The 19,968-nt window shown below is 34.9% G+C and overlaps 1 protein-coding gene across 1 annotated transcript in view; it reads right to left on the bottom strand.

Moving 5' to 3' along the window:
* The window catches only part of LOC148938038 (uncharacterized), a 98,317-nt gene extending 78,677 nt beyond the window's left edge, over positions 1 to 19,640 (bottom strand). The window contains exon 1 of the mRNA XM_089078677.1: positions 19,503 to 19,640. The gene's annotated coding sequence lies outside the window, so the exon portion shown is untranslated. The remainder of the gene's footprint in view (positions 1 to 19,502) is intronic.
* Between the last annotated feature and the right edge of the window lie 328 nt (positions 19,641 to 19,968).

Below are 19,968 nucleotides of genomic sequence, written 5' to 3'. Positions count from 1 at the left end.
AAAAGCGAGTCCTCAACAGTCTGAGGTCCATTATTATCGTTATTTTTTCGTTATATTTTGATTATTCAGACCTCGACGATCAGCGCTCGACGCAGGTTTACAAATTCATTTCCTGCCTTATGTTTAACGATCATTGAAAACTGCGCCGTCGGCGAGGGGATGGATAATTTGAATCCACCCTTTCCGCTAAGATTCGATATAAAATCTTCGTGTCCTGCGACCACAGGTCACAAGGAATGAGGGGAATCAGATGAGCTAGCCCGCAGGTAAGAGCTTACCACAGTAGCTCGCGAAATACATTCTCCAGGAAATATATGTCTGAGTAATACCTCGTGTAAACAACTCGCCCCCAGTCACGAAGAGCGATCCTGGCTGTTTATGTGTTGAGAAGAATTGCGGTTACGAGGTCTCTCCATACGTTTCCCTCTTTAACGGCTACTATATCATCTTGTTTTACATCATTCAGGTAGCGCAGCTGGTTCCTGTTTTGTAATCATCTTTTGATGTAACTCCTGGTGAAACTTTTCCAATGCAGCTTCGCCGTTTTTTAGCTGGACCCAAAGCAGTGGCGGCGATTTTACTCGCAGAATCTTCACTTCCAAACATCCGCATGTTAAGAAATTAGTGTCATGTGATTCGATTTCCATTTTTATTGTTCTAGAAGAAAGATTTGGTTATAGCAAACAATTATATATATATATATATATATATATATATATATATATATAAAGAAGGAAATATTGTTAGATAGGAAAAAGGTGGTTTTTTTTTTTAATATCGATATTATTTCTAGTCTGCAATTTGTGTAAGTGGAAATGCAAGTGTGAAGGTTTCTTTAGTAGGGAGGGGAGAGTATACAGGTTGCAGATCTTGTTAATTTGATTATTCGATTGTATCTGATTTTTTGCTTATCTCGGCTGGGGCCGTGGGTTCGGGATTTTCAAGCTTGTTTCTCTTCTTTCCTATGTGTAATAGAAGTTGGGTTAATGAGTTCCATATGACTCCTATTAAGTATATTGACCATCCATACACGAGAGTATCTAATATTAATTTTATTATTCTCCCTACTAGATATATTCCAATAACTCCGGCGCTGATGTTTCCAAAAATTAAAAATTTACTCCAAAATTTCTACCATTCAAATTCAGCTATTTTTGTTATAGATGCTTTATCCATTAAATTTGAGAACGACCCTCCAGTTCAAAGACGCCGGTCGTCCCATCATTCCTCTGGCCATAGTATTGAGACTGCCTCTTGGCAGGGGACATTATATGATTGCGAAGATCTTCAAGATTACTATCGGTGTATATTCCGGTGTATATTCGTTACGAGCGCTCCAAAATTAATATTTCCATCGGTTTAGTCATAGGTTTCATGATGGTCGATGGTTATGCATCCACCGATCTTGGCATTAATTTATACCATGCATCTCCTAAGAGATACACAGCAGGTACAAACAAAATTACATGTTACTTGAGTCCCTTGACGCAAAAGAATATGAGTCTGCGGGGTTAAAAAATAAGTATTTTTTCCTCGAATTATAGATAGCTGGTTGTAGCAATCATTGATTCGTGCAATTTTCACTTCGACGGATACACACTTTACGATGTGAATTACCCACCAATAAAGCCATATCCCGGTCCTTTCATTAAATGGTAGGCAAAAATATCTGGTGATTGCAATGGCTAAAGCATTTTGTAACATCTTGTGTTCCAGTGTACATTGTTGTAGTAAAATATTTTGGTATAATTGATTTATTTGTGTGCGGATGTTGTTTGTGTGCGGATATGTTCTTCGACGAATTTCGAGTTCATATAAGTAAAGATGTCAAGGTTAAAGACTCGAGATTGTTTTTTAAAGATTGCTACGTCAGGTGAGGTTTCAAAAATAATTAACTTGGGGTGTTCCGTGCGTGTGCGTATATTTGCATGTTGCATACTTTCCTTTAATTGCTAAAACAAAAACAGTCTTGAGCGGTTAAAGAGTAAACCGTTACAGGTTGTTCATATTTTCGCTCATATTATCTAATATTTTGTTTGCATATCCGCTACATAATACTCCATAATTATTAAATTTACAAGAATCTGCAGGCACTGGATCCCAAAAGCTATCGCCTCCTTCTACGTATATCCGCGCAACAAATAGCGCTAAGTTCACAAGCTACTCCCGATCTGAGTAGGACTCGATTGGTTTATTCGTACATCGATTATGTAATCTTGTAACGTAATCCTTATACTTGCGAGTACGACAATGTCTGTCCACGTGCCGTACAGATCTGAATATGTGCTCCCTTTGTATGCTTTGTCGCATCTATGTTGCCTGCTAATGTTACCGGTCGTGTTGAGGTGTGATTCGATTTTAATCTGGTAATATACGTATTGTGTAATTGATAAGTTCTATAGGCATGCATATGTTGACATACTTCGCGCGATGTTTCTTCTATGTAGGAATATTTGCCATTAAAAACGTCCATGGAGTGAGAGAACATGCCACATCTTTTAATCATTCTGTCGATTTCAACTTTGCATTGAATTACTCTTACTGCCTCGAATTCATTTATCTGTAATAATTGTACGTAGACTGCTAGATTCTACGTTTTGTGATGAAATGTCACATTCCTCGATATTTAACAAAGATAAAGTAGTGTAATTTGCAAATGGCGATCCGCAATCGTAACCTATGATTCCATAATTTTCATCGATCCGCGTTATTAAGATTATCAGGATTATGGTAGTTATTCTCGTGATTCGATGATTCATCTGAAATTTCGATTATTTCATTATTATTTATTTGAATGTTAGTTCCTTACTGATGGATATGATAATGGTTGATTTGTAATTCTGCTGATTCTTTGTTTATTTATGGGTTTCAAATTTTTCACAGGTCGCGTTCGTTAATTTTCGTAATGTCATTCTTAGGTATTCTTATCGTTTAACATATTCTGGAAACCAGAGTTGGTGATAAAAAAAAATTGATCTGTGAGGGTAAAATTTGGACTTTAGCAGGCAGGCAGGTTTGTTGACTTCTGCCATGATTATCGAAGTATTGTCTCGTATTTTCTCAGATTCTCTTCCTTTGGTCTCGTTTTTGTTGGATTTTACGACTTATTTCTGAAACATGTGTATACCGAGTGTTCGTAGTAATGCGATGAAGCTAGTTTTCCATAAACGTCTTCCACCGGTGAGTTTTAGACAGATTTCCTTTTTATATTTATAAAAGATTTTGTGAGCCCACAGTTATTCTGAATCTCTATACGGTAAGGATGGCCGCGCGATTTTTCGATGATTATGGGCGTGATTAGTGGCCTGGACTAGCGAGGCCGGTTCGATGGGAGATAGTGTGGAGGAGGAGATGCGGGGGTTATTTATCTTGTGTCCTCGCGATTCTCCGTGATCCCGTTTAGATTGTCTTTTGATTTAGCAGCGCTTCTCCTAGAGGTTTTCGAGGAATTCGTCGCGAGAGCCGGTGCTGGTGTGGGTTCGGATCGTCATCCTCCGAACCCGCCCCTACGGAATCCAGGTGGAAACGTTGCAGCTTCGCCGTCGCCGCAACCGGTTCGTGATGCCGATCATTCCTTTCTTCCGTCTCCGGATAGGATCGTGTCGGAGCTGCCCGAAGTTGATGTGGCACGATTATCGCCACTATCGCGTCTCAAGTAGTTGCGATATAATCGGGTGGACGACGGGCGTCCGCTTTGTCCATCCCGTTCGTGGATATGGGAAAATCATCCCATAACCGAAGTGGATAGTGACGGTGAAATAGTATGGTGGCTTCGTGGGCCGGAAATGCCCAAGAAGGTGTAATGCCAGTTGATGGTATGGATTTGCCAGAGTCAGGTGAGTTTCCTGGCTCGGTATCGGAAAGGCGCGACGAGTTTTCCTCGTCGTGATCTGGACGACGATCTGGAGGAGCTGGTGGACGGCGCCTCCTGTCACGTTATCGACGGGGTCGGGGTGGAGCAGTCAGACCTGAGAATGTCCCTATACAACGCCCGATACCATCCGGACTAGACTGTCAACGAGGTGATGGCCGAGGCCGAGGTGTGGACAGAGCTTCTCGACATTCACCGTCGTCATGAATGTAACTTCCACCGGTGAGTTTTAAACAGATTTCCTTTTTATATTTCCTTTTTGTTTCTTTTTTGTGTGTGTTCTTACTGGTAGGTTATCGAATAGTTAGGTAATTAAGTTATCGTTTATGCATATCATTCCTTCTCTTTTTCGGTTATTATTTTCGGGTGGGATTAATTATTGATTAATTAATGATCGACTGCTTTAATATGTGATATTCATAATCGGTTAGTACACCACTCGACTGTTTTTCTTTATACAAATTCTTACATTATTTCTGTTCAATATTTCTAACACCTCGTGAGATCTAGTATATTTTATTAATAATAAATAATGAAATATTGAATACATAAAAATAAAATGACGTATATAAAAAATATTAATCTGTAATTTGGATATTTTCTTCCAATTCTCAGATAAAAGTGAAAAAAAAAGAAATAAAAAATGTACCAATTGAAAAATAGAAAAAAAGGAGATCAACAGAAATCACTTATAAAAAAAAGGTAAAAGATTTCTTAATCATTACAAATATCTGAGAAAAAAATGATTTTGTTGAAAGTGTGTGTAAAAAGTAAATTTTCTTCTTTTTGTTACAGAAGTACAAGCAGTGTAATAAATATGTACTAAATTTTAAACGACACATAATGACGCATATTGCAAATAAAATTTCTTGTAACATATGCAGATTTAAACCATTAAGTTAAACCGTTCGGATTTAAAAAGACACCAAAGCGTTCAACACAAAAAATAAAAATTATTCATATTATATTCATATTAATATCGCTTCTTGTATGTAATGTAAATGCCGTGTATTTATTTTATCTTCGTTTTGGCCTCTCCTTTTTTATCTAAGTGGGCAGGAGCGACCGGCAGTAAAAGTTGCGATCAATAGATCCCAGCAAGCGGCATGGAACGATCTCATTGGCGAAATAGACAGAGATCCGTGGAGTCACCCTTATATCGTAGTTATGAAGCGTGTTAGACTTCAGGAGTCCGGTGGACTATCTTCCGATGCCTCGCATCGGAGACATCGTTCGCCTGCTCTTCCCTGACAGGAGTAGGATCGCGTGGCGAAAGTCCAGGGTCGTCGGTTGCATCCCGGATGTTATCGGTGTCGAGGTAGACTTGGCGCTTAAAAAGTCCTGCTCCCGCAGAGCGGCTCCGGGCTTAGACGGCTGCTATCGCCTCTCTGGCCCACCTTGTCGATCATCGTTGCTTGGTTGCTTGCTTCTCCAGGTGCCTTAGCGAAGGCGTATTCCCTGCATTGTGGAAGCGTGCGATGCTGGTCCTTATTCGCAAACTCGATAAGGAAGACGATTCGCTCTCCTCGTTCTGGCCTATCTGCTTGCTCAGCGATCTGGGCAAGATTCTGGAGCGCATTATCGTGAATAGGATTTTGGTCCACTTGCGATCCCTCCCAAATAGCGGTTTGAACCCTAATCAATAGGGGTTTAGGGTCGGGAAATCGACGTGCGATGCGATCATTAGAATGCGCGATATTGTCGACGGATACACTGTCGAGGGTAAGCTGTGTCTGGTTATCAGTATCATTAAGAACGCATTTAATTCATTGCCTTGGAACTGTATTGTCAAAGCTTTGAATAACAAGAAGATTCCTTCTTATCTTGTAAATATTATTATGGATTACTTGTCTAATCGATCGATCGTTGCGGTCAAGAGCAGTGGAGTGTCGCGCACTTACGCGATGTCGTGTGGTGTTCCCCAGGGTTCCGTCTTGGGTCCTCTCCTGTGGATTATCGTGTACGACTCTATATTGAGTGTGGATCTTCCCAGGAGTGTTCACGCCATTTGCTTCGCCGACGACACTCTGTTGCTCGTGGCTGTTGAAAATAGAGACGTGTTGTATAATAAAGCGAACGTCGTTTGCGAGGTAATCCTGCAACATATCAAGACGCTGGGTTTGGAGGTCTCCCCGCATAAGACTGAGGCTATGCTCTTTCTATCGAAGTACGTCAAATCGGAACCTTTCCGATTCATATTTGACTCCGTTACAGTCATAACTAAAGAATCGATGAAATATCTGGGAGTGGTCATCGATGATCGGTGGCGATTCTCCGAGCACCTGAGTAGCGTAGCGTTGAAGGCGAGAAAGTTTCTGAACGCTCTTAGCTCGTTAATGCCCAATCTCCGTAGGCCATCGACCAACAAGCATATGTTGTACGCGAGTGTCGTGCATTCCGTTATGCTGTATGCGGCTCCAGTGTGGGCTTCGGATCGCGTTTTCAGCAATAGGAACCTGCGGCTGATTCATAGGGTGCAGCGTCGGCTAGCTATTAGGGTGACGTCATCTTACCGTACGTTTCCTTTGTCGCAGCCATCCTGCTGACTAGGATCCCTCCTTTTCGGTTGATGGCTGAAAATCGAAAATACGTGTACAATATGATTTCGCAAATTGTGAACGTCGCAATGATTGTGCTATCTCGAACAGAGTTCGATTGGCTATTAAGACGAAGGGAAACGAACTGATGTACAACATGTGGCGAGCGCACATCGAGGGGATGGGCCCCGAGAATCCTGCTCCTCGCACTAAGGGGATTATCTTGCCTCACTTTGTTGAGTGGATGTCGCGAAATTTTGGCGGGTTGACGTTTAGACTGACGCAACTCCTTACGGGCCATGGCTGTTTTAGTGTATATCTTAAGAGAATAGGTAGATACTACTCGGATGGTTGCGAACATTGTGAGTTTGGAATCGACGACGCGTCCCACACGTTGGCCGATTGCGAGGCGTGGTCCTTCTTATGGGATATTCTTGCGACTAGCGTAGGCCGAGCTTTGAACGACAAAACAATCGCTTCGATACTGCTTTCCAGCGAGGACAATTGGAAGCTCGTTGTTTCTTTCGCGGAAGATGTTATGTTTGTTAAGGAGTGTGCGGAGAGAGCGAGACAACGGGATCCTCCTTCGGACGGATAGCGCCGCGAGACTCATCGTCTTTGAGCCGCGGTGTTCCCTGTTCCGATGGGTGATGGGATTGGCCTTCCCGCATAGTCAATCGCATTGCCCGTATTATGCGTATTCCGTATTGCGCTTTGTGTCCCTCGTTGCTGTTTCTCGTGACGTCTGGTGATCTTCTAGTCACCATTTGTCTATCGTCTCTCCCTAAATGTTATATACTGTAGTTTATGTTATTATCTAGTGGTCGTGTTGGTACTTGTTACCCCCCCTCCCTTTAGTGTAGGGTTTTGTCATATTTATTTATTTATTTACTGTGATGGATGCTTGTTGAGATGCCTCATGTTTCAGCCATGTGACGTCCTCCACTGAAGACCTCTGTAGTAGGTTTTATCTTTCTGTAGTTTGTTGTCAACCGTACTGGATGTGACTTATTGTGACCTAGGTTGGTCTTGAAGTTATGCCTAGCATTCCAGGACTGTCCCATTGTGGGTCGAGGGTGTTCTCATGTCCTGAGGAGGGGTTTTAGTGGGTATTTCCGCATATCGGATGAGTCCCACACTACCTGGAGGGAACGGTCGCTCTCCAGGTGTGCGTAAATGCATTTCCCCTACCTCCGTTATTTAAAAAAAAAAAAAAAAGGAGCGGCCGATGCTCTGCTTTTTAATATGTTAAGTTTTTCTCTTTAATTTATTTATTTTTAATTATGTATATTTAGTAATTAATTTTTAGTTTTTAAGCTATGCAGACAGGACTCTTGCCCGCCTTTTTTTAGCTTCCGGACATCTTATACTTTTTATTTATTTTATATATTCTTTTGACCGGACAGTTGTTTTATACCGATTTTTGTAATTTTTTTTTACTTATATTGTTTTGTTATTTTTATTTTTATTTATTTACATTATTCTATTTTGTTTTTCTTTCCATTTGTGGGACCATGCATATTCAAGTGTGAGTGCCGTGTTACTTTATATTTTAAACAAGTGTAAGTATGTTCTAATGAAAATGTGTTAGAAACACATTTTATAGAGTAATTAATTTTTGTCTTTAAAACTTTACATAAATTGTTTTTAATGTTTAAAATAAATAAACTGTAAAAAATATATTTTATATTTTTTAAATATATTTTTAAGTAATTTAATATTAAACATCTCGCCGATCAGCTTGCCTTGATATATGTTGTCAAGGTTATGTTTCTGAGTAATATTTTAAAGGTTTTAGCAATTGTTCATTTATAAGTTAGTATTTATTTACAAGTTATTAATTTTAATTTATGAAACAATTTTCATAAATAAAAGAATTTTTAGATATAATGTATATGAGTAGGAGTTTGTAGATTTCCTTTTAATGCATTGCTACGCACGCTACGCACGAGTCGCGTGGTATCGCCGCTTGGAGAAAACAATTTTTTGCATGCCGAATAACGATAATCACCAGGCGGGAATATCTCACCGCACGCTTGCATTTGCCGAACTAAGACGATGATTTTTTAGAATTAATAACTCGATAATTGCGAAAATTGCGATTATTGCGAAAATTGCGAAACAGTAGAAGACTTTTCTATTCAATTTTATCAGCTCTACCTGCCCATGAGAGGCGATACAACCAATATCAGACATCCTGTATATGTATGTATGTATGTATGTATGTATGTATGTATGTATGTACGTATGTATTTGTTAATTTCTTTGTTACTTGGACTATATTAATGAAGAATATTGTGACACGTTACTTATTTATGGTGCAAGTAATAAAAACGCACATGCAGCAAGACAAATATACATGGAATGTTCCTTTAATCATAGAATACGCCAGACCCAAATATATTTCTTCGCCTAATAAATCGAGTTAAGATAACAAGCTCAATCCAAACAATAACAAAAAATGTTGGCGCAGGTCCTGATTTTATCGCTAGAACACTTGAAAAATGAAGAAGTATTACGCATTAGAAAGTAGAAGAAGATCTTACAACGAGTATTCGTGCAGTAAGTCATGAAATGGATATTTCAAAATCGACAGGAAGTCGTCAGGAGACACGGTAGTCAAGTCAACCGAACGCTACCGTGTGACTTTATGCGAGTCGACGAGATGCGAGCATCTAAAACTATCAGATCTTAGTAATCGATAAACTGATCAATTTCTAAGTAGGCTCAATCGGTAGCTTCAGTTCGACTTGTATAATAACTTGTATAATAAAAATATTTTTGTTTTTCTACTAAGCACCCTACGAGTGAAGATATTTCTACGCAAAGTCCGATTTGAAAATTTTTACTTTAAAAAACGTCGTCGTCGTCGTCGTCTCCCATGTACAGTTGCAATTTCTATCGCGAGAGCCGCTGATTCGCTGATTCGCTTAGTCTTACAGTGACCCTGATTATCGGCCTGATTTATCCGCAGGATCAACTTTTGCACTGACAGTTTACACTGTTCACGTATATTTTCTTTATATCTTTGTACATACTGAATTAATCTATTAACATATTTAGTCGATAATATATTCCATTTATTGATTGAACTTTACATTGTTCACGTATATCTTTATACTGAATTAATCTATTTACGCATTCAGTCAATAACATATTCAATTGATAATATCATGAAATAAGCTGCAACATGGCTACGGAAGAAAACATGTAAGTATATTCATCCTAACATTTTATATAATTATAATAAATAAATTTATATAATTATAACAATATAAAATAAAAATATTAATTTTTAATCATTTCTAATTTCAGAGATACAAAGAGTGACGAAGTCAGTCAGATCGTTGTTAACGACATAACTGAAATCTTGAATCTGAAGGCAGAAATTAAAAAATTAAAAGAAGAGCTGAATAAAAAAATAAATCACTCCTCAGAATCTGCAAAGGGTTCGTCTCAGCCGGGACCATCACTGCATCTGGACCATCACCATAGCCGCCGATGCCACAGCCAGATACAAAAATACGTAAGTAAAACATTAATATAACACTCATGACACTACAATCTTTTTTTTCATGATTAATAGTATTTAATATTATATTAATATTAAATAATAATTTAATATTATTTAATATTTAATATTATATTAATATTAAATAATAATATAATTATTTTTAATTTAATTAATATTTTTAATATTATTTAATAAATATTACAGCACGACGCTGGCAGAAAAGTCGGCACGCACGCGGCGGACGAGAACATGGCCTGCTTTTCTGCTAGCGTCGTGTTGTAATATTTATATTATTAAATAATATTTTTAATATTTTTAAATAATAATTATATTATTATTTAATATTAATATAATATTATGTAACTGTTATGTACATATTATGTAACTATTATGTTTCTAGTAAGCAATGAAGATATTAAAAAAGCTTTGGATTGATTAAAAGTTAACCAAGCATCTTGAGAAATAGTTTTAGAGAAATGGAGCTTAACTTCTAAGTACTCGATTACAAATATTGATGAAAATTCATTTGATAAAATATTAAGTAACATATTCGAGGAATGGCTTTTTGAAACATTCATATGGATATAAACTTTTGAAACTTGATTTTCATCAAATGCAATTAACAAATTTTTGTTTAACTTTAGAAAAATGGAATGAATTTTTTAATACAGTCAAACAAAATATACAAGTAACGAGTAAAAATTATGATTTCTCAGATTTAATGGAAACATTAAATTATTTAGACATATCCGAAGGTAAAATTATTCATATTATACTATATTGCATTATATACAATATAAATGCTTTGTTATAATTTAACAATTTTTTGTTTGTTAAGGACTCTAAGTTAACGATTGCAATACAACTTCTTTCATTTGAGTATTTGATATCCCCAAAACAAAAAGTTAAACAAAAAGGTCAAACTGGGACAAAGAAATACTATAATAAGCATCCATTGCTTTGTCAAGAGACAGCATGATAAAATATGTAACTGTTAGTATATTGATGTCTGAATTTTTATTTACATATGGTTTTCATTAACTTAAAATTTGATTATATTATTATAGACTTGTGCTGATATTACAAAAATTTATCAAGAAGTCAGTGATATAGCAAAAGAAATGCAAACATCTGTACAACCTTATATAATAGTTGTGGGCTCAATTAAAAACGTAACCAACTTATATGTCAATTGATGAAGTCTTATATTCAATGGAATCTATTAGGTGTACAAGAAAGTTCTGAGCTTTAGATTTTATACAACCGAAATAACAATTTAAATTTTATATATCTTCCTGCCTTTTTGCGGTTTTAAAGTATTGACATTTGGCCTTCTAAAATGCCATACGGTTTGACGTTTGATGCACATAACTTCAAAAATCAGTAGTGTTCACGATAGCAATAACAAAAGAGCATTCGATTTTCCATCCACTTCGCGTTTCATCTGAAGAAAAATGCTGCTGAAGCCACTGCAATGATTTGTGCTGCATATGGAGAGAACGCTGTAAGTCATACTATATGTAAAAAATGGTATCAAAAATTTCGCTAAGGAAATTTCAGTCTTGAAGATGAACCGCGTGCTGGACTCCTTCAAAAGATTGAAACAGACGAATTGCAAGCACTGCTGGATATAAACTCTGCGCAAACTGAAAAGGAGCTTGCAGAACAGCTTGGCGTTACGCAGCAAACCATTTCCGTACGTTTACATACGATGGGAAAGGTTCAGAAGGAAGGCAGATGGGTTCCGCATGAATTGTCCGAAGACAACAAAAATCTTCGGCGTGACACTGCACTCACTTTGCTTTCAAAGTTTCGGAAAAAAGATTTTCTGCACAAAATCATTACAGGCGATGAAAAGTGGATTCTTTATGATACCGTAAACGTAGAAAATCATGGGTTGATTCTGGTCAACCTACGACATCGACGCCAAAGCCCAATATCCACGCCAAGAAGGTTTTGCTCTGTACCTGGTGGGATTGGAAAGGTGTGTTGTATTACGAGTTGTTACAACCGGGTAAAACAATCACGGACCGCTACCAACAACAATTGACCAATTTGAGCGATGCATTAGAAGAAAAGAGGCCATTTATTGACCAAGGACGTCGTAAAGTGATCTTGCTTCATGACAATGCTCGACAACAATGTTGCGAAAGCGATTCAGGACCATATCTTTGCGTTAGGCTGGGAACTTTTTTCGCACGCGGCGTATAGCCCAGACATGGCGCCTTCCGATTACTACCTATTCCGGTCGCTGCAGCATTATTTGGCTGATACACATTTCGTGAGATTTGAAGAGATACGAAAATGCATTGATGACTATCGCTTCGAAGCCGGTGAGCTTCTATCGTCAAGGAATTCGCAAGCTACCCGAAAGATGGCAAAAGGTCGTTGATACAAACGGAGAATATTTCGTTGATTAATATTTTTTTGTTTGTTTTTGAATTTTACAAAAAAAAAGCTCAGAACTTTTTTGTACATCTAATACTTAACTCAATTCTAGTTATGATCAAACTAAAAAATAAAATCTAAGTGCTAGTATCTTTGTGATGATCTTTATATTTTCATTGAACAGTCTTCGTATTCTAACCCAAGTGATAGTAGCTTTAATTCTTAAAAAAAAAAAATTGATTTCCACATTGCTAACTTAACTCAAATGATATCATTTGTATAAAAGATTTGATATCAATAATTGGATATAGTAGGATTATATCAAGTTATAATCCTACTATAAAAATTACATCATTCTACTAAACCCAAGTGATATGTATCAAATAAAGGAACATACGTGTCCTACGAGCGGAGATATTGCTACACAAAGTTCGATTCGTAAATTTTTACTTTAAGAAACGTCATTATTATTTGTATAAAAGATTTGATATCAATAACTCCGCGCCAAGTTATAGTTCCATAAACATTAAGCTACAAGTTTACCTTAGCCAAATTATATATTTCATTTGTATAAAAGATTTGATATATCACTATTTTTAAAAAATAAAATCCAAGCGGTAGTATCTTTAATTTAAAAATAATAAAAACCAAATGATATGTATATCTTTTTACCCATTCAAGACTCTCTTTTCTAACCCAAATGATAGTAATTATTTAGCTTTAAAATATTATTATATCACAAAATTGCTTTACTCAACCTATGTTTTTATCACAAAGAATTAAAGAGTAACAATACAAAATGATAAAATTTTATTTGAATAAAAAAAATTTTTATGTAAAAACACTTGGCGCTACTCGACCAAATAAAGAAAATAATGAAAATGTAAAACTTATGATGATATTATCTGTTATAAATGTTATAAATAAAGACAAGATTTGTTGTTTAATATGTTAATTACAATTCACAATGAACACAAGAAATTAAAATTAAAATCCTATACTTAATTCTAATTCGCATATTCGTATAACTTGATCGCATTTACAATTTGCAATGAACGCAAGAAATTAAAACTGAAATTCTATATTTTAGTCGCACAAACGCATAACTTGCTCACATATAGAAGATGACAAATTTTTATTCTTGTGACATCTTATTTTTTTTTATTCAATCGAAATTATATATATACTTATTATTCATGTTCTTTTTATATTTAGAGATCTAGGCAGCGCCAAGTATTTTTACATAAAAATTTTTTTTATTCAAATAAAATGTTACCATTTATTTTGTACTGTTATTCTTAATTCTTTGTGATAAAAATTTAGGTTGAATAAAGCAATTTTGTGATATAATAACATTTTAAAGCTTAATAATTACTGGAGTGAGGAAAGAGAGTCTTGAATGGGAAAAAGATATACATATCATATGATTTTTATTATTTTTAAATTAAAGATACTACCACTTGATTTTATTTTTTAAAAATAGTGGTATATCAAATCTTTTATGAATGAAATATCTTTTACAAATGAAATATATAATTTGACTAAGGTGAACTTGTAGTTTAATGTTATGGGACTATAACTTGGCGCCAGTTATTGATATCAAGTTTTTTATACAAATAATAATGATGACGTTTCTTAAAGTAAAAATTTACGAATCGAACTTTGCTGCTTGCGAACTGTAGCAATATCTCCGCTCATAGGGCATGTATGTCCTTTTACTTGATACTTCCTCACTTAGATTTAGTAGAATGACGCAATTTTTATAGTAGGATTATAACTTGGCACCAATTATTAATATCAAATCTTTTATACAAATGATATCATTTGTTGAGTTAAGTTAGCAATGTGAAAATCAATTTTTTTTTAAAGAATTAAAGTTATTATCACTTGAAATAGGAAGACTCTTCAATAAAAATACAAAGATTATCACAAAGATACTAGCACTTAGATTTTATTTTTTAATTTGATCACAACTAGAATTGAGTTAAGTATGATAATAAAAGACTCTCCAATGAACAAACAGATACGTATCACTTGGGTTCTATTTTTTTAAAATAAAAGATATTGTCAGTTACATTCTATTTTTAACTTAGTATAACAGTTTTTTTTTCAATAAAATTTTATAAGAAAATAGAATGAAGAATAATAAAAGAGTTCATTTATTTATCTTATTTTTCAGTAAATGGATTAAGCTTTTGTGTATTTTTTGTGAAGTAACTGCACGAAAAAATACCTATACATTACATCCTGATAATCGTTGATACATCTTGATCTCTATAAATAAAAATGTTAGGGATATTAAATAGCACATTAAATAGCACATACTTTGTTAGTCCCTACGCACTCTCTATTTAAATGCATAAAATTATGATCCAAATTAAGCACTTGCCTAACAAGATAAAGATTTAAATAAATTACTGAAATACAGCAAAAAATTACACAAAATAGGCACAATAATGACTAAGTAATAACATAAAATCAAATTAAAAGGCAAATATATAGACAGCAAGTAAAAGGTATGTAAATGTATATATAGGGAATAGCATTATAATAGAATAGCTATCCAGCGACTGATGTGAACTTAGCGCTCAATTTTAAAAAATTGTTTATACCATAGGTTTGTACTTCGTTTGTACCACTTTTTATTTTATTTACCCGGCGCCAATGAAAATAGTTTCAAAAGAAATTATTTGATAGATAAGTAAAGTAAAATGAAATTAATGGATAGAATGTAATTATATAAATAAAAATTACATCAAATGAGCTAAATCTGATTAAAATAAATTAAATCAAAATAAAGTTAAATTAAAATTGATATAATTACATATATTCAGTTTCTCCGTATTTAAAAAATTAATAAACAAGGGACGAGAGAAAACGCGCGGCAAACAGTGCGCAATAAACTTTATAATTCTTCTTGATTAAGAAATCTTATTTATTAAAAATCAAACGTTTCGGCTCTCGTATTGAGCCATCTTCAGTGATAAATAGTATTAGTCAGTAGATGCCGAACTCTAATGTGGTTTAATCAAAAGTGTGTCGCTCACGACGATTGCCAAGTCGTGTGAGGGAGCAAATCTTTCCGTCTTGTCCCTGACAAAACGGCACACGAATATAGTTGGAATCAAATTCTGATAATATAAGTAGTATAAAATTTCTTTACTCACCACATTAAAGCCAAGCTATACATGATGGATCGTATAAGCACAAAAAAGTTAGAAACGTTACAAAGATGTTAAAACCAACGGTTCAATTATTAAAAATTCCACTCAAGACTACAATTCACATGCGAAGTGGACGGGAGTTGAATTTCCTGAAAGTTACCATGAAAATTATTAACAACATTATTCATTTTGACTGGTACCATAAGCCAATCTTCTCTGGTAGGCTTTTAAATTATCACTCTCAATATCCTCTGTCCCAGAAGAAAGGCAGTTTTCGGCTTAATAGATAGAGCCTTCTCCTTATCACACCCTCAATATCACCAAAAAAACCTAGAATTAATGGTGTCCATTTTGCTAAATAACGATTATCCCCTTACATTTATCTTTAACTGTATATCTCAAAGGCTTAAAAAGTTGTTTTCTAAAAATAATGACACAGAATATTGACAGAATATTGGAAATTATTGACAACGATAAAAAAAACTAGAAAGAACTAGGTTCATATTATCATTATTTTTATTATTTTTCCAACGTGGACAAATTCAAAAAAATTATGACGTTAATTTAGACGCTAAACCAGCCTTTTTCAGTATGAGTAAATTGAGTGGAATGATCCGTGCACATAAGGACAGAAATCCGGTTGGATCACGAAAAAAATGTAGTGTACAAAAGCGAATGTGAGAATTGTGAGAAGTGTTACGTGGGACAAACTAAGAAATAGCTAAAAACGAGATTGTATGAGCATCGCAGTTATATTCGGAGAAATACGAACTCTAAATCGGTTATTACAGATCGGTTATTACAAAATGGAAAGTGGATATGAGTTTGCTTGGGATAATGTTAAAATTTTAGACTCTGAACGTGATTGTGGTAAACGTTTAATCTCAGAGATGTTGTTTATCAAACTACAAAACAATAATACGCTGAATCTACAAACAGATACGGAATGCCTTCATCATGCTTATGTCTCTGTTCTTGACAAATTTTAATTTTATATATAATTCTTGACCTCTGGCTTGTTTTTTATTTTCAATTCAATTCCTTTCATATCACGGTTTTTTCGATTTCACTCAGTACATGATTGTCTTTTGACTGATACGTTTTTTTAATAATTATACCGTTGATTTTAACATCTTTGTAACGTTTCTAACTTTTTTTGTGCTTATACAATCCACCATGTATAACTTGGTTTTAATGTGATGAGTAAAGAAATTTTACACTACTTATATTATCAGAATCTGATTCCAACTATATTCGTGTGCCGCTTTGTCAGGGACAAGACGGAAAGATTTGCTCTCTCACACGACTTGGCAATCGTCGTGAGTGACACACTTTTGATTAAATCACATTAGAGTTCGACGTTCTACTGACCAATACTATTTATCACTGAAGATGATTCAATACGAGAGCCAAAATATTTGATTTTTAATAAAGAAGATTTCTTAATCAAGAAGAATTATAAAGTTTATTGCACACTGTTTTCTCATTGTCTCTTGTTTGTTAATTTTTTAAAATTAATATATGAGAAAATTTAGAATTATTCATTTAATAATCAAAGATAATTAAAATTAAATAAGATAAATAATTAGAATGATAATTAATGATTAGGATAAGAAGATTTAGGTAGTAAATAGTGTAAGAATATAAGAAATATGAATAGAACTCAATTGAATTAATTAGATTAAATTAAAGTTAAGCTAAATCAGAGATTGAAATAGAAATGAGAATATTAATGAGTATATATATATATATATAATACTATACAGAGATAAATAAAAATTATATACCAGGTGTATGCATAAGTTTTTTCCAGTTTTTTAGTAAAAAAAGATACGTAATTTTCAAGGGAAATTAATTTTTTTTATTCAAAATATTGGCCATCGGCTTCTACACATTTCGCCCATCTTTCAGGTAATTTATGAATACCATGCCAGAAAAGCTGCTTGTCTTTTGCGGCAAACCATTCGTCAAGCCATTTTCCAACTTCCTCGAAATTGCTGAAGTGCTGCTCTGCGAGCGCGTGCCCCATTGATGCGAAGAGGTGATAGTCAGATGGCGCCAGGTCTGGGGAGTACGGCGGGTGCGGAAGGATGTCCCATCCAAGCGATTTCAAGGTGTCTTTCACTGGTTTTGCTGTGTGAGACGGCGCATTGTCGTGTAACCAAATCACTTTGCCATGTCTTCTGGCCCATTCCAGTCGTCTTTCGATTAATGCGTGGTTTAAATTAATCATTTGTTGGCGATAGCATTGTGTATTAACGGTTTCGCCGGACTTCAAGAGTTCATAATACACAATATCGCTCTGGTCCCACCAGACACAAAGCATGGTCTTCTTGCCGAAGCGATTTGGCCTTGGTGTTGATGGACCGGCTTCGCCAGGTGAAAGCCATGATTTATTCCGCTTCGGGTTTTCAAAATAAATCCATTTTCCGTCACAATTCGATACAAAAATGATTTCCTTTCGTGGCGTTGAAGCAGCATTCACAAATGACTTTGCGATTTTCCATTTGACGTTCATTCAAATCGTGTGGGACCCATTTACCGAGTTTATTGATCTTTCCCGTTGCTCGTAAACGTCTGCTGATTGTTTCTTGTGATACATGTAATGCTTCTGCTAATTGCCGTTGAGTTTGAGTTGGGTCATCATCAAATAACTCCTGCAATTGCTCGTCTTCGCATTTTTGTGGTCTACCAGAGCGCTCACTGTCTTTCACATTGAAATCACCACTTTTAAATTGTCGAAACCATGTCTCACATGTTCTAATCGATGGAGCGTGTTCACCATATGTTTCTATCCAGCAAACGATGACTTTCAACAGCCTTTTTCTTTTGATTAAATAAAAAAAGCAATGCGTGCCGCAAATGTTCTTTTTCAGGCACACTCGACATGATCACTGAACGATAAAACAAAGACGCTAGTTTTTGGCGGACTCAACTTGTGTGTGTTTGTAGTTTTAAATGTCAGACGAACAAAATGATGTATGTGTCAAATTAATACGCTGCGTACTTTCGCTGGCGACATCTCTTAGTTAAACCGGAAAAAACTTATGCATACACCTGGTAAATAGAAACAATAAAATAATAAACAAACTAAATTAATATACAATTTACTAAGTAAAAGCAATTAAAATGATGCATACTAAAAATATAAACAAGCATAAATCAGATTAAATAAATATACATTCCAGAGCAGTGCAGATAGTATAATACCGTCAAAAAGTAAATGAATAAATAAATGAATAAATAAGGCCTAATAAAGCAAATGATATAAGCCAAGCAATTTGTAAAGTAAAGCAATATGTATTATCTGACAATTATGATCAATATAAAGATAATTAAATATAATAGTGCAGTATAGTAAGAAATTAAATAAACAAGAATGAAAAAGTATATTATTGATAAAATCAAAGAGTTTAAAAAATAGCACATACAAAAAATTTATTATCAGCAAATAGTTGAATGAATAAAATCAGAATAATATAAGCAACAAAAGACTAATAAGCAAGTCACTAAGATTAATAAGCTAGAACAAAGAATAAGATATAATAATTACAGTAATAAATAAGCTATTATCACTCACTGTAAAAGGCATAGCATCACAATTCAAATAAAGTGGAATAAATAAAAAAGAATATATCTGATTTCGATTGAAACAAAGCTGTAGATACATGATATGATAAATATCAGGACTCCAATATTTCAAAGCAATTTCAGAATCCAACATGTAGATATATGTCGATATATGTCCGCAGAGGGAACGTAAAAGATATCCAAAAGCACGAACTTCAAACCGCTTCATCGCCAGATCGGCAAAATGATATTGACGGAATAATTCGCTGAATTCGTAGATTACATACTACATAATATCGCGGAGGACGCGATCTAACTCGCAAATATTATACGAATATTGCGTATTATTTATTGTCACGTGTCGATGTTCCGGTCACTTATATTATACGACTTGTGTTATTTATATTACATAATCTATGATAAAATATTAACAGTAATCAAGCCGCGCACAGTCATACCGACTTCTCGGACAGCACACACGGTCCCACTCAAGAGAGTTAAAAGCTATGTATCATATATATTTCTAGCAAAGTTCACTGAAATCTAGAATGTTTCACTTCGGACATTCCGATCAATCGTTATTCACGGCCATATTAATTTCGCTTTCGTTTCCGGTTAGGTATTTCAACTCATGCGCATGCGCCATGTCACATTCACAATACGCACGCGCAAGCTAGATTGACTATTGAGTACGCAGTGGAACGTCCGTAAAAAATTAAACTTGCGGACGCTCATTCAAAATGACGTAGTAAATCGAACGGCACTCTAAATGACGCATGCGCGATTTTAAATATTAAAATATATATAATTTTAAATATTAAGATTTTAAATATTAAGATATTAAGATAATCAATGGTAAAATAAGAATTCATTTTCTCTCGTCTCGCGATAAAACATAATTTTACTTTATTACTATCGATTTCT

This window comes from Pogonomyrmex barbatus, unplaced genomic scaffold (assembly GCF_055798465.1).
Source record: "Pogonomyrmex barbatus isolate J1 unplaced genomic scaffold, ASM5579846v1 scaffold1, whole genome shotgun sequence".
NCBI lineage: Eukaryota > Metazoa > Arthropoda > Insecta > Hymenoptera > Formicidae > Pogonomyrmex > Pogonomyrmex barbatus.
Note: the sequence above shows the minus strand (reverse complement) of the source record. Positions and strands in the feature narration are given on the sequence as shown.